Here is a 15,313-nt window from a genome sequence, read left to right on the forward strand (position 1 = left end):
AGGACATCAAGGCTATACATGTTGTTGTTTATACCTTTTTTTAAACATTTTCTTTTAAATATTAAGCTTTTTCTGCATTTTTGTAGCTAAAAACAGCTACCATTCAGCTAATAACACATTCAGCTTTTTCTGCATTTTCAGCTAAATTCAGCCATAAATGTTCACAGTTTACAGCATTTGCACGCATTTTCTGCAAGAAATGCATTTTCTAGTTCCGCTTAAACGTATTATTTCAGCCAATACTTTGGCACTCCATAACTTCAACTTATTTTCAGCTACAGAAACCATTCAAATATTAAACTATTCAGCCTGTTCAGGAATCGATGGGAAATCTTCAACTTTTTCAAAATATTTCATACTTTTTGAAATATTCAGCTTTTTAAACTCTTTTTTTTTACATTGAAGTCAATGGGAAGAGCCTTCAAATCAGCCAATACTTTAGCTCTCCATAACTTCAGCTTACTTTCAGCTACAGAAACCATTCAAATATTAAACTATTCAGCCTTTTCAGCAATTGATAAGAAACCTTCAACTTTTTCAAAAATATTTCATACTTTTTGAAATATTCAGCTTTTTAAACTATTTTTTTAACATGGGAGATGCCTTCAAATCCTGTTTTCCTACACTTTGCGCCAAATGCATCTCCTTCCACATAATTTCAGCCAGATCCTTCATTACAACTTTCAAATGACCACAAGACCTTCAGCTATTCAAACTTGACTTTTACTTTTGATATCTTTTAAACATTCTGAGATATTGAATTTAGTTTGGAGCTTGGTAGAGAGGCATTTTTCAGATTTTTACATTAGAGTGGATGGGAGCAGCTCATTAACTCTAGAGTGCTTTGATCTCAAAACAGAGTGCAGGACAGCTCAAAATTCTCCCCCAAAAATGTTTTAAACTTGCCATACTTCCCAAACCCTACACTACTCAGACATATTTTTTCATGGAAAATGTAGGAAAACCTCTCCTAGGTTGAAAAAAAGATAACAAATAAGAAAAAATATGAAAGAAAATGCCTCTTGAGGGCATTAAGTGACAAAAACGTTCAACATTCCTCCATTGAAGCCCATTGTAATTTCAGGCAGATATTTACTCATGGTAGCAGCCGCACACCTTTAGTTAAACTGCCAAAAAGGCCACATTATTAACCCAAAGTAGTGAATGAATTTGTATTAAGATGAGAAAAGAATGTAAAAAGGCTTGGGAAAGCAGAAGAATATTTGAACTGCAAACTTTTGAACTGACTTGATGGTGAATGATCTGTCGCCATGGCAACAGCATTTGATGACATTCCATAATACTCTTAGATGTGTTGATGGCTGCATTGTTACCAAACCTGTGAAGTTTTGGGCCATTTCGAGTATTTTCACTGAAGTTATGAGAAAACCGTGTTTCATGGTGAGCATTGTGTTGCCATGGCAACGGCATTTGAAGAAATCTCAAAACTGTCCTGGAGATGTCTTCACGGTTGGACTGTTAGCACACATGTGAAGTTTGAGCACTCTTTGAACATTTGCATAGGAGTTATAGTGACAACATATGTTATGGCGAGGGATGCGTTTCCATGGAAACGGCATATGGTGAGATCTCAGATTTGTCGTAGAGCTGTTGAGGCATGGACCGGTGATATACAAGTGAAGATTGGGGGACGATTGGACAGTGTCGATTGGATTTACAGCCTCATCGTGTTTCATGGCAAGTGGTCTGTCGCCATGGCAACGACATTTGATGACAGCCCATACTACGCTTAGATGCATTTATGGCTGCATCGTTATCAAACCTGTGAAGTTCTGGGCTGTTTGGAGTATTTTCACTGAAGCTATGAGAAAACCGTGTTTCAAGGCGAGCATTGTGTTGCCATGGCTTTTGAAATTTCACAGATATCTGTTACGGTTCTTCCACAAAACGTTCACATGTAAGAGGTTCATCTCTCATTCAGAACAATGGAAACCTGTGCTCTCTACAGAGCTCGTTAGCTCAACTATAAACACCTGTGTAATGGAACACGATGATGTCATCACTCCAACTGACATGCAGCAGACTTCAACAGTCCAGCTGTGAAGACATCTTCGGGACAGTTTTGAGATTTCTTCAAATGTCGTTGCCATGGCAACACAATGCTCGCCTTGAAACACGGTTTTCTCATAGCTTCAGTGAAAATACTCCAAACAGCCCAGAACTTCACAGGTTTGATAACGATGCAGCCATCAATGCATCTAAGCGTAGTATGGGGTGTCATCAAATGTCGTTGCCATGGCGACAGACCACTCGCCATGAAACACGATGAGGCTGTAAGTCCAATCGACACTTTCCAATCGTCCCCCAATCTTCACTTGTATATCACCAGTTCATGCCTCAACAGCTCTACGCCAAATCTGAGATCTCACCATATGCCGTTTCCATGGAAACGCATCCCTCGCCATAAAATATGATGTCACTATAACTCCTATGCAAATGTTCAAAGAGTGCTCAAACTTCACATGTGTGCTAAACAGTCCAGCCGTGAAGACATCTACGTGACAGTTTTGAGATTTCTTCAAATGCCGTTGCCATGGCAACACAATGTTCACCATGAAACACGGTTTTCTCATAACTTCAGTGAAAATACTCGAAATGGCCCAAAACTTCACAGGTTTGGTAACAATACAGCCATCAACACATCTAAGAGTATTATAGGATGTCATCAAATGCCGTTGCCATGGCGACAGATCATCAAGTTTGTTCAAAAGTTTCCCAAGCCTTTTTACTTTCTTTTCTCATCTTAATACAAATTCATTCACTACTACTTAGATCTGATATTTAACTCCTTCAGCCTATTTTCAGCTGCAGAACCCATTCAACTATTACATTATTCAGCTATTTCAGGACATCAAGGCTATACATGTGGTTGTTTATACCTTTTTTTAAACCTTTTCTTTGAAATATTAAGCTTTTTCTGCATTTGTTTAGCTAAAAGCAGCTACCATTCAGCTAATAACATATTCAGCTTTTTCTGCATTTTCAGCTAAATTCAGCCATAAATGTTCACAGTTTACAGCATTCGCACGCATTTTCTGCAGGAAATGCATTTTCTAGTTATATAAGGTATACCTGATCAACATCCCTTATGACCAGGTGGGAGCGTTCACAGTGAACAGGGTTAAAGATGCCAGTGTAATACTATGTTTTAAAACTTAAATTCTTGTGTGGAAATATGCCAACTTGGATTGAGACTGGGTATAAGCCTTCCATTTGTCTTCTATTTCTCTTGGCATTTTCAACACTTCCACTATCGGAGTTACTGCTTCAGTTTTGCAGAGGCAGTGCTGCATCCTATGCTTTGCACCCCGCCACGATAATTGTGATAAGTTTAAAAAAGGGCTTAGAACTTTGAGTTAAATAAATCTTCAACAAACCAGAGCGTTTATTTCCCCTGTTGTTTAATATTTGAAGTACTTGAAAGAAGGCACAGTAAAAAATATGTTGAGCATTCTGTTGTGGATACTAAAATAAGGCCATTTCTTATATATTGATTTAGATATTCCAGGACTTTTCACCACACCCAGCTAGTTGGTTGATTAGTTCATTGAAAACACCTTCCTCCTCTATCCACCTGTCTCCTGATTGGCTGTTTGAAGCCTTTATAAGCCTCTGGATTTACTTGTACTGTAAACTGTTGCTCCTCTCTTTCAAAATATGCTCCTTTTTTTGCATCTGGAGAGCCTCCGTTCATGCCAATAAGTCCTTTGTTCTGTATGATGAAATGAAATGTCAGACAATGAATCAAACCTTCATTGTTTTTGCAAAGCAGCTGCATTCTGGTTATTTTACTTTCTGCCATCGTTTGCTAATCATGACGAATAAAAAAGGATTTGAGCAAAAGCATCTGAGAAGATCATGGGGCAACACATTAATCAAGCTGTGTCAGAATTATTCTCTGTGCCAAGGAGACCACAGAGGCCAGCTGCACTAAACAAAAGGCAGTAGGGAAAAAGAAGACTTAGTGGATGACAGTGAACAACGACTACCACGCACCCTCAGGCTGAACCCTGAGGCCATTTAATCCTGTGTTTCTTACTTTCTTATCGCTCCAAAGCGTATAGGCTCATAATTCATTTAGAGATCTAGTAAACCAGATCAAATGTATTTTTATTTGACTCCAACTTTCAAGTACTTGTCAGCCGTTATCAAAACATTTTCAGTGAGATGATGGTTAAAAAAAGGCAAAGCACACTGGATCAAATATTATTTTGGTGGGTTTAGAGCAGGGGTGTCCACACTTTTTTCACGAGGGCCACATACAGAACAATATACGAAGGGCTGGGCCACTCACTAGAGATGAGCTATATTGCCTCATAAGTAAAGTTATATGTTAGCAAAATCAATCAAATGCAGGTAAATGATGCTTAATCAGCCTAATTCACAGCTCTCCATAAGGTTTCAATTATTTTGTGAGCAGCTCTTTTCTTAAAACAGGAGCCCCAGATTGCTTATCATAAGAGGAAATGGGAAGGGTTTATTTCAAGCTTAGGTAACACTTTATATTAAGGTACACAAATCAACCATCAACTAGTTGTTAATTAACATGCATATTAGCAGTATATTGGCTCTTTATTAGTCATTATAAAACACTTATTAATGCCTTATTCTACTTGACCATATTCTACAAGTAAAAAGCCATTAGTTGAGAGTTTTTCCTCAATAACCCTCTATAGTGCTTATTTATTGCAAGTAAGGAAGTTGTTGTACATGAGTTTGGGTCTTAATATGCTCTGCTCAATATGGGCCTAATAAGGCAGTAGTACCACAAGAATAGTTATTCTCCCATAATAACACTTAACAAATATGATCTATTCTTATGTAACAAAACATGAAACTATAAGTGTTAATTGTGTCTAAATAACTCAAAATTAGGTATTTATATCTAAGAACATGTTCCCTATTTTAAAGTGATGTCTTGTTCATAACCAATAAGCTAGTAGTTTGACTCTAATTAGGTATTTATATCTAAGAACATGTTCCCTATTTTAAAGTGAAGTCTTGTTCATAACCAATAAGCTATTAGTTTGACTCTAATTGACCTGAACAGGTTCCCTATTCTAAAGTTGCTTCCTCTTCACACTGTAAATACATTATAGCACACAACTACTGACATTAACCTCAACAGTACATGAACAAAGTAGGCACACGTTGAAATATCTGTTTTATTAGACACAATTAACAATTATAGTTTCATGTCTTGTTACATAAGAAGAGATCATATTTGTTAAGTGTTATTATGGGAGAATTACTATTCTTGTGGTACTACTGCCTTATTAGGCCCATATTGAGCAGAGCATATTAAGACCAAAACTCATGTACATCAACTTCCTTACTTGCAATAAATAAGCGCTAATTAGAGGTTTATTGAGGAAAAACTCTCAACTAATGGCTTATTACTTGTAGAATGTCATGTAGAATAAGGCATTAATACATGTTTTATAATGACTAATAAAGAGCCAATATTCTGCTAATATGCATTTTAATTAACAACTAGTTGATGGTGAATTTGTGTACCTTAATGTAAAGTGTTACCCAAGCTTGTTATGAAAATAAGTTATGGGCTTTTTTCTTATCAACTTAGATTTGTTAGAAAACGTTTTCAACTTCAATAGACTGAATTTATTTGAGCAGTGGGCTTATTAACACATGATTACTACTGTTTAATATCTGTTTTCATCTATATTTAAGAAGTACAATACAAGACTAGAGGGCCATACTCCATTATACTTTTTAAATTTGTTGAGGGCCGATTTAAAATGGCCCACGGGCCGCATTTGGCCCCCAGGCCGTAGTTTGTCCACCCCTGGTATATAGAGGGTGCGAACAGGGGAAAAAAGAAAACACTGCACATTCTTTCAGCTGCTCTGACCTCTAATTAGTGAGAAGAACTCAAGACAGGGAATGAGGGTCATTGTGCCAATGTGCTGACAAAAATCAAGAGTGAAGCTATAATTTCTCAACATTAGTATTAGCCACCTCCAGTTTGTCTTCAGGCAAAACAATGTTGATGTTTACTAAAAATGATTTGGGAGAGAGATTTGAGCTTCAGGCTGCTTTTCCTTATGCCGGTGTTAACTTGGGCAGGCTGCAGTGGAACAGAGCACAACTGTTTGTTTTTCTTAGATAAGCCTGCAGAATGTTGAAAATGTAAGGTGTTCTATGAAAATCAAATGTTATAAATCCTAATCAAGTCCTGTACGTATGAAGTTTCATACAATCAAATTGGAAATTAACACCCTGGTGGGAGAACTCTGAATCATCGCCCACATCTTTAAACAAGTCTGGTGTTGTACTCATTGATAGATAATTCCCGAAAAGTAACTGAGACAATCGTATATGCATACAGACGTTATCTTCCTGGGCCAGGGCTGGACAATAGTAACAGGAAAATGGCCATGGATGTGAGGACAAACTTGGATAAGGCCGATGCAGCAATACATGTACTGTAACTAAACATAATGATATCACTATTCCACATCCACATATATCTCCGTATAAAAAAAGCACATAACTTATAAATGCAACTGTAATTTCTAGCTTTAGTGGAATCCTTGGATATGATCTTCCGGCAGTGTCCTGCGTGTGACATGTTTCCGCTGTGCTTTCCAGCATGCTGGTCAGTTCAGGACCTTGATTTTTGTCCCAATTTAAAAATATTTGGACACTTACAAATAAACGAATGTATTAATCTCAAAATACACAATGAATAAGCCAAAAAATGTATAGTATGAATATGTAATATGTAAAATGGTGCTGCATTAGTGTTGTGCTGTAAAAACAAGAGAAAGGAACCAATGGCCAAAAGAAAGAGGAGAAATGTCCAACAATGACTGGCTGCTGCTGCTGCTGCTATGGTTTATGTGCCAGGGCACACTGGGCATAGGACTCCAATGCTGTTGATCACTTAGCAGCACTGGAGACACAAGTTTAGAACACTGAGCACACAGTCTGGCACCAAACAGCTGACAGAGAAAATGATTTCTCCCTGGTAAACAGAGTGGCACATTTAGGAGCTGAAGAATATATTTTAACCAGAAGTTGATGCAGACCAAATCAGAGCCAAACGAGGAGAGGACATTGGTCCAAAACAGCTCCAATCTGTTGCGGACATTGCTTTGAGACTATGTAAATTGGTCATTTTAAATCAAAATACTGTTCTAGCCATATCAATGTTAAAAGATGTCAGTGCTGTGTTTGCAGTTTGTTATCTCCGTCCCTAAGGCCAGAAAATAAATCCTTAGCAAATCGTAGGCGCATCTGTGTTTTTAGTTGATTTTTTGGGGGCTTTTTAAACTTGATTAGAGGGTATAGTTAAAGATAACCTCATAACCGGCTTCCTGTTTAGGACTCAGCATCAGCACATGTTGGGCTTGCTCTGCAAAGTGATCTACTTATGCTCCCCTAAACGTTGCTTTCTATAGCTAACCTGGAAGTGTGTGTTCTTTTTTTTTTAATCAATCACCTTCTTCCAACAAACACATATTATGAATAAATCATTGTTAGCCCCCTAACCCTAACCCACACCTGACATGTATTTTTAAAACAAAGTTCACCAGGTTTATATCTCAAAAAATTATTATTATTATTGCGTCGTTCAGGAATCCTCAAGTGGCCCACCAGAGCCGAGAGCTAACATACTCCGGCTTTAAATGTGATATGGCAGCAATTGATTAGCATGAACCACTTACAACGTTAACCCTTAGGAAGCTCAAGTCATTATGGGGGTTAAGGTGAATACAAAATGCTGTGTTAAGGGTTAGGGTTAGGGGGTTAGGGTTAGGGTTCAAAACGAATCAACCCATTAAAAATACTTTATTTCCATGAATCAGTTAAACATTGTAATTCCAATTTATTTGTATTCCAAATTTTTAAAATGCAATCCAGTGCTCTCCATAAAACATTAAAAGCATTAGGACACATGATACCAGGCACGTAATGACTTGTATGTAAAGATGAACCGTATCACTCTTTATACAAGAAACATTCATTAAAGGTCGTCTTTTCAGAGGCTCGTTTCTATGAATAGAACATTTTCATCACAGCAATTAGGAGCATGGTTACTATTTCAAAGGCTTCCTATGTGCTTATTGTCCCAGACAGTTGTCTGCTTTGAATAAAATAATCAGATTAATGTCACGTCCTCCGCAATGGGAACAGCACATACAGCAGCCACAGATTTGCTTTCTCCAGGGGAGGGGAAGTGGCCATTAGTCAAGAAAATGATTTGATCACTTGTGTCAATGCCAGGGTTGTGAACAAGCCCATTGCATCAAAGAACACCATGAGGGGCATTAGCCACGTTCACATACCCCATCGAGGGAGCTTTCAAGTTTTCTTCCTGGCACGAGAATAGCAGCTCTTGTAGGCTGATATTTTTCGTCTGTATCTTTCTGCATTTCCATCTTAGTGTAATGCTTTATAAGAATGTTCTTAAAAGGCCCACATGACATGAACACAACCTTGTATTCTATTTGAGCATTAGCCTTAAAAGCAACCTTGTTGAGTGTTATTCAGTCAGCAGTCCTCTTGGCAGTCTAAAGGAATGGTAGAAAGAGAACCTTCTACACTATTTGTCCTTTGTTTAGCTTGTCGTCATTACACCCTATATGTTCTTGTCCTAGGTCAGAAGCTTTACTTTGGTTTCTAATGCCTGTTTTGCACAGAGTGAGGGGGTGTTCACAAATGCAGAGCTCTCTCTATAGCAATGCCTTTTGTCTACTGCGGTTCCTTATAGATTGAGAGAGAGAGAGAGAGAGATAGATAGATAGATAGATAGATATATTGATAGATGGATAGATAGATAGACAGACAGATAGTGTAACATCTTGGAGAATACAATATCTTGGATGACTGAGCTCAAGTTGAGGACGTAATGCATGCAGGTTACGTGCCAGTTGAATAAAGATGGACACTCGTAATGAGAGAAGTAGTCCGCGTCGTCTGTTTATGTAGACAATTATATGTCCATAGAACAGAACATTACAGATGGATCGATAGATAGTTATAGATAGATAGATAGAGAGATTTGTACCTAAACAAAACACAAGTCTAACACCAAGAGTTTAAATCAGCACTCTTAGCGATATTTTATACTTCATGTTATCTGCACAAACTATGTCATATGAAAAGCTGAGACTCCACAGATTATATTGGTATAAATGTCATCCCTGTGCGATCAAAACTCACTGTTCTGTATGATAAATAAAAGAACATTGTACCTTGAAAATCAATAGCGGGTACATTTGACCCGTTGGCGGTTTTAGGTATCCAGCGACCTCTGGCGGTTCTAGTGTTAAATGCATTGTTGTTGGTCAAATAAGTTGTTCCATCCATCCATCCATCTTCTCCCGCTTATCCGTGGTCGGGTCGCGGGGGTAGCAGTTCCAGCAGAGAGCCCCGAACTTTCTTTTCCCTGGCGACATCAACCAGCTCTGACTGGGGGATCCCAAGGCGCTCCCAGGCCAGCGAAGAGATATAATCCCTCCACCTGGTCCTAGGTCTACCCCTTGGTCTCTTCCCAGCTGGACGTGCCTGGAACACCTCCCTAGGGAGGCGCCCAGGTGGCATCCTAACTAGGTGCCCGAACTACCTCAACTGGCTCCTTTCGACGCGAAGGAGGAGCGGCTCAACTCCGAGTCCCTCCCGGATGACCGAACTTCTCACCTTATCGCTAAGGGAGACACCAGCCACCCTGCGGAGAAAACCCATCTCGGCCGCTTGTATCCGCGATCTCGTTCTTTCGGTCCTGACCCATCCTTCATGACCATAGGTGAGGGTAGGAACGAAAATGGCCCAGTAGACAGAGAACTTTGCCTTCTGCCTCAGCTCCCTTTTCGTCACAACGGTGCGGTAAAGCGACTGCAGTACCGCTCCCGCTGCTCCGATTCTCCGGCCCATCTCACGCTCCATTGTTCCCTCACTCGAGAACAAGACCCCGAGATACTTGAACTCCTTCACTTGGGGTAAGGACTCATTCGCTACTTGGAGTGGACAGTCCATTGGTTTCCTGCTGAGAACCATGGCCTCAGATTTGGAGATGCTGATCCTCATCCCAGCCGCTTCACACTCGGTTGCGAACCGATCCAGTGAGTGCTGAAGGTCGCAGACCGATGAAGCCATCAGAACCACATCATCTGCAAAAACCAGTGGTGCAATCCTTAGTCCACCAAACTGCAGACCCCCTCCCCCACGACTACGCCTCGAAATCCGATCCATGTATATTACAAACAGGATTGGTGACAAAGCGCAGCCCTGGCGGAGGCCAACCCTCACCGGAAATGGGTCCGACTTACTGCCGAGGACCTGGACACAGCTCTCGCTTTGGGAGTACAGAGATTGGATGGCCCTGAGTAGAGACCCCCTCACCCCATACTCCCGCAGCACCTCCCACAGTAACTCCCTGGGAACTCGGTCATACGCCTTCTCCAAGTCTACAAAACACATGTAGACAGGATAAGCGTACTCCCAGGCCCCCTCCAGGATCCTTGCGAGAGTAAAAAGCTGATCCGTCGTTCCACGACCAGAACGGAATCCACATTGTTCCTCCTCAATCTGAGGTTCGACAATCGGCCTGACCCTCCTTTCGAGTACCTTAGAGTAAACTTTCCCGGGGAGGCTGAGTAGTGTGATGCCTATGTAATTGGCACACACCCTCTGATCCCCCTTTTTAAAAAGGGGAACCGCCACCCCGGTCTGCCACTCCTTCGGTACTGTTTCCGACTTCCACGCAATGTTGATGAGACGTGTCAACCATGACAGTCCCTCAACACCCAGAGCCTTCAGCATTTCTGGGCGGATCTCATCGGATCTCAAATAAGTTGTTGATGAGTTGAATACTTGCCGTTTGGTTTTCAATCAGCATATACATCTTAGATCTTTGACCTCTCCATGTAAGCAGCTGTTTCATTTGCAGTATACCATCAGCTTTTCTTTCTCCTGGTGCTCAAGGCTGAAAAACAGTATGTTTGTTGCAAGTAAACACATTATTTAACCAACCTTGGTTTTTCTTGGACACAGGGTTCCAATACAGTAAGTGATGCTGTATGAGGTTTGCAGCAGAACACTCTAATATTCGCTTCAAGCTGTTTCAAAGATAAGTGCAAGATATGGGGTTTAAAGAACGTCTTCACCAATGAGACGAATACCAGACTAGTAACAGGGGAAACAGCCTTTCATGACTCTGTCCAAAGGTAACAAAGTCCACCAATCAGTAGTAAGCTCACTAATATTTGTATTTATAAAAAAAAACTATAAAATGTAAGCGTTTATTGGCTGTAGCTTCATGTTGATTGAAACAATTGATTCTTACTACAAGAAAGTGAATATACACATTGTCCTAAATAGCAATTTCCTTTTTCTTATTCACTCACATTGGCTTTTTTTTTTAGGTGTAGACATTAACTTTCTAATAGAAAAAAAGACTGGTTTTCCATTAGGTCAAGCACAAAGACCTTTAATTAACTCAATTGTGAATTCCCTGCATGTGTATTTAAGCTGCCATCGTTCACATGTCACATCGCTTCTCAGGAGGTTGACCTTTTCATTGGGACAGGTTTGCACAATGAAGGACAAAAAATTGGCGTACTATTAACTCGGACCAGGCCCTACAGTCTCCAAATCAATGGAGTGATATGGTTTCATGATAGAGCCCTGCATGATTTACTGTTGCCATAAACGTGCTTTCAGTCTTGCAGAGTTCAAAACTATTTAGCACGGCCTATATTCCAAATGAATTGTCTATATAAAAAAATCACTTAACCCTGAGAGGATTTGAACTGTGATAAAGCCCAGGCTGGTGTGAGAAGCTGATGAGAAGCATCTATCAAAGCATCCATAAACTGATGTTAGAGAGAAGAAACATGTTTTATAATACTGCTGTAGCTGTTTGCGTTTGTAACATGATTTCAAATAATATTATGTTCAATCATCATTGCACACATTTTTGGTACAAAGTACAAATTCTTTAAAAAATCAGTTTCTCTTTTTTTCATTCCTGTGATAAAAACACAAAGTAAAGTCAGAAATATGTAAAAAAAGGAGAAACTGTACTATTGAAAAGTAATGATGTATGCCTATACATATATGGCTAGAGATTCATTATATGCACCTTTTGCCACTTCACTTTATTGTCTGATTCTCATACTCCCTGCAGCTTTGTAGACCTGATTGTTTATGAAGTATGGTGCGATGCATTCTGACATCAGCTGAACTTGGGGCAGTTGGCCATCAAAGCGCCACTCTTCATTTCTCCTCCTCTTTCATCTCTCACCTATCTGTCCTGCAGCCCAGTCAGAGATTATCACCACATGCAAGGAGCAGCAGAACATAAACCAGCACTGCAGGAAAATGAAGGTTGTGCGTAGGAGAAGATGCTGGTAATATACTGCTACCTGCTACTTTTACTGTTGAAATTCATTAACAGGATATGATTTTAACAGTCAGTGCAGCTTCCGTGGTTCGGGGGAGACTTCTTCCTCCCTCTTTCCTCCTATCTGTGGCACGGCATGTAAGCATCCTCCCTCTACAGCACCTGCACACATGGAGGAAGGAGATTTTGTCTGCCTGGAGCAAGTGTTTTCTCCCTCAATGAGAACATGACTAAGAATAATAGCACTCAGTGATGTGTGGCGGCTGTCTGCACTGTTGTGCACAACAACATTGATGAGATTACTTCCCTGACTAATGGCCACTTCCCCTCCCTTAGAGGAGAAAGTGAATCTCTATCTCATAGTCACTCTTCCATTCAGCCCTGGCTCTTTCCACCACTTCTTTATCTACAGTGCATTCATCTTGTCTGACTCAGAAATGCAGCAATCATTAAAACCTTATTTGATGGTTTCCTTTTTGTGTAACAAATTCAGAAAAACATGGTAAACGAGAAAAGCTAAATATGTCCATGCAACTGGGCTTAAAGAAGACTGTGTGTTGGCATCATCATTAGCTATGCAGTGAGGATCTATATATAGTTTTAAATTGCTCCCTTCATAGTGGTGAATGTTCACATGAGATCAGTATTCCCTGCAGTGTCTGAAGACTCTCAATCTTCTTCCACTTTAACCATAATCTTTATTCCTGAGTTTCTCTGTGCCACGCGGCCACGCCATAACCCTGGCCATACTCCCAGGGCCAGCTTCCAGCATCCATATATAGTGTAGCACATCATTGCAATTCATTGCCTTGTTCAAACAACAACTACTTGGCAAAACTAACAGCATGTACAACAAACCTTGAAAATATATAGTACAAAAATATTTATATATGAATATTGCAGACGGGAGGATATCTAAAATATAACCTTAGTATTTACAAACCATGCTTATATGTCCTGAATGACCATTCTAATGTTTAGCACATATAATGCCCTAACACAAATTGAGGCTGAGGGGAATGTTTATTTTTTCAGGTATTTGGCCATAAATACAAAATGTTTCCCTACCGCAGCTTTAGGTGAGAACAAAGGAGATAACCAGAGTCATCACAGTTTATCCTAAAGGGAACATGAACACAACAACATATGTTCAAAATATCATTCCGATCCATTGAAAAGTTAAAAGCATTTATGTTTAATCAAATGTATACTCAGAAACATACTTTTCCGGGCCAAGTTCTTGAACAATCCATTCAGTTGATGTTGAGTTACTTCAAGACCTTCTTGATGAAGATGAATTTTCTTATATTGACGGCTGTGGGCTAGTGGCGCTGATCTTCACATCTGGGGAGCACTAGTTCAATCCATTCACTGCCACTGCAGTCATCATGCCATTATGTCCTTGGGGAAGACACTTCACCCTAAATTGCTCCTGTGGGTATTGCCCACAGTATTGATGTATTATATATCTGATATATGTAATGTAAAGCGCGTTGAGCACTTGGAAAAATGCACAAACATTTCGACTTTATGGTGATGCTAGAGGAAAAGTCAGTGATCAATAAAGTAAGCAAATTGATCATCTGGGGTACCTGCATGTCTGTACAATAATTCATAGTCACACATGAAATAGATATATGCATATTTCCAACTGGATCAAACTGGAAGACCAACTGACCATCTATGGAGCGAAGCCAATAAAGAACTGTAAATTGTGAGAATTTGTTTGTTCTCTTAAAATTACTCCTCTGATATGTGAACATCATCTGGTGCGCTTTAAAGCCATTTTATGTTTGGGAACCAACAACATTTGGAAATTACAAGGGGATGCAAATCCTAATTGCTATACACATAAAACATACACAGTCAGGGCATTTGGCCCCTGGGCATTTGTTGCTCCCCTGACAGATTACCCCCTATTAGTCTTTTCACTTCTGTAATCCCAGTCGTTGCTCTCTCACAGCTCACATGGACAAATAAGCATTACAGTGTTTACACACACAACAACTTTGTCCAAACACACATGGCTCCTCGCAGCACAACAGATGGATGCTTCTCGGCAAAGTGGTGCGGTTTTAGTCCGAAGTTGACGTGATCAATGAGGTGTTGATGGCAGGATGCCTCCGAAATCTGTGAATCATTGATCAAAATTTGATTGGCTTTCGTCAGTCCGATCAGGTTCATGGCCAGGTTTGTATTTGAAACACTCGCCCTTTAAATCATTGCTAGTTATAGTCATCTAGTGTTCTAATGTTCACCCCATTATGACTGAGTTGGGTTGTTTGATGAGAGGTATCTGTCTCGGTTCCAATGTATTATCACCAGCAGCCTGTTGGTAGAGTGATCAGACAGAGCTGCCTTGGCAGGAAATATCCAGGAAAATGCCCTTCGAAAATGAGCACATACACAGGAGTCTATCTGACCACCATCTGTCATAGCCCATAATAGCTGGTTGTGTGTGTGTGTGTGTGTGTGTGTGTGTGTGTGTGTGTGTGTGTGTGTGTGTGTGTGTGTGTGTGTGTGTGTGTGTGTGTGTGTGTGTGTGTGTGTGTGTGTGTGTGTGTGTGTGTGTGTGTGTGTGTGTGTGTGTGTGTGTGTGTGTATGTATGTGTGTGTCTGTGTACATTTCTCTGTAAATGTTTGGAGTCTCCATCTGATGTTTGCTCAGTTAATCAATAGCGACGATGCTGCACTCAGATGACATATAGTCCAGGCATCCCTATCTCCCCACCCTAATCAGATTAGCACTGAATACGTCTATGCACACACCGGCCTCCTGGCCAGGATTTGAAACCCTGAGATGCTGCCAGCCGCGCTACGGAAGAAGAAGCAAGAACACTGTCTGAAAACTGCAAGTCTATTGGCAGTGTTATCAAAATAACACAAGATTTGTGTGATAATAAAGCAATTACACAACCTTTT

This window comes from Pseudochaenichthys georgianus, chromosome 20, assembly GCF_902827115.2.
Source record: "Pseudochaenichthys georgianus chromosome 20, fPseGeo1.2, whole genome shotgun sequence".
In the NCBI taxonomy this organism is placed as follows: Eukaryota; Metazoa; Chordata; class Actinopteri; order Perciformes; family Channichthyidae; genus Pseudochaenichthys; species Pseudochaenichthys georgianus.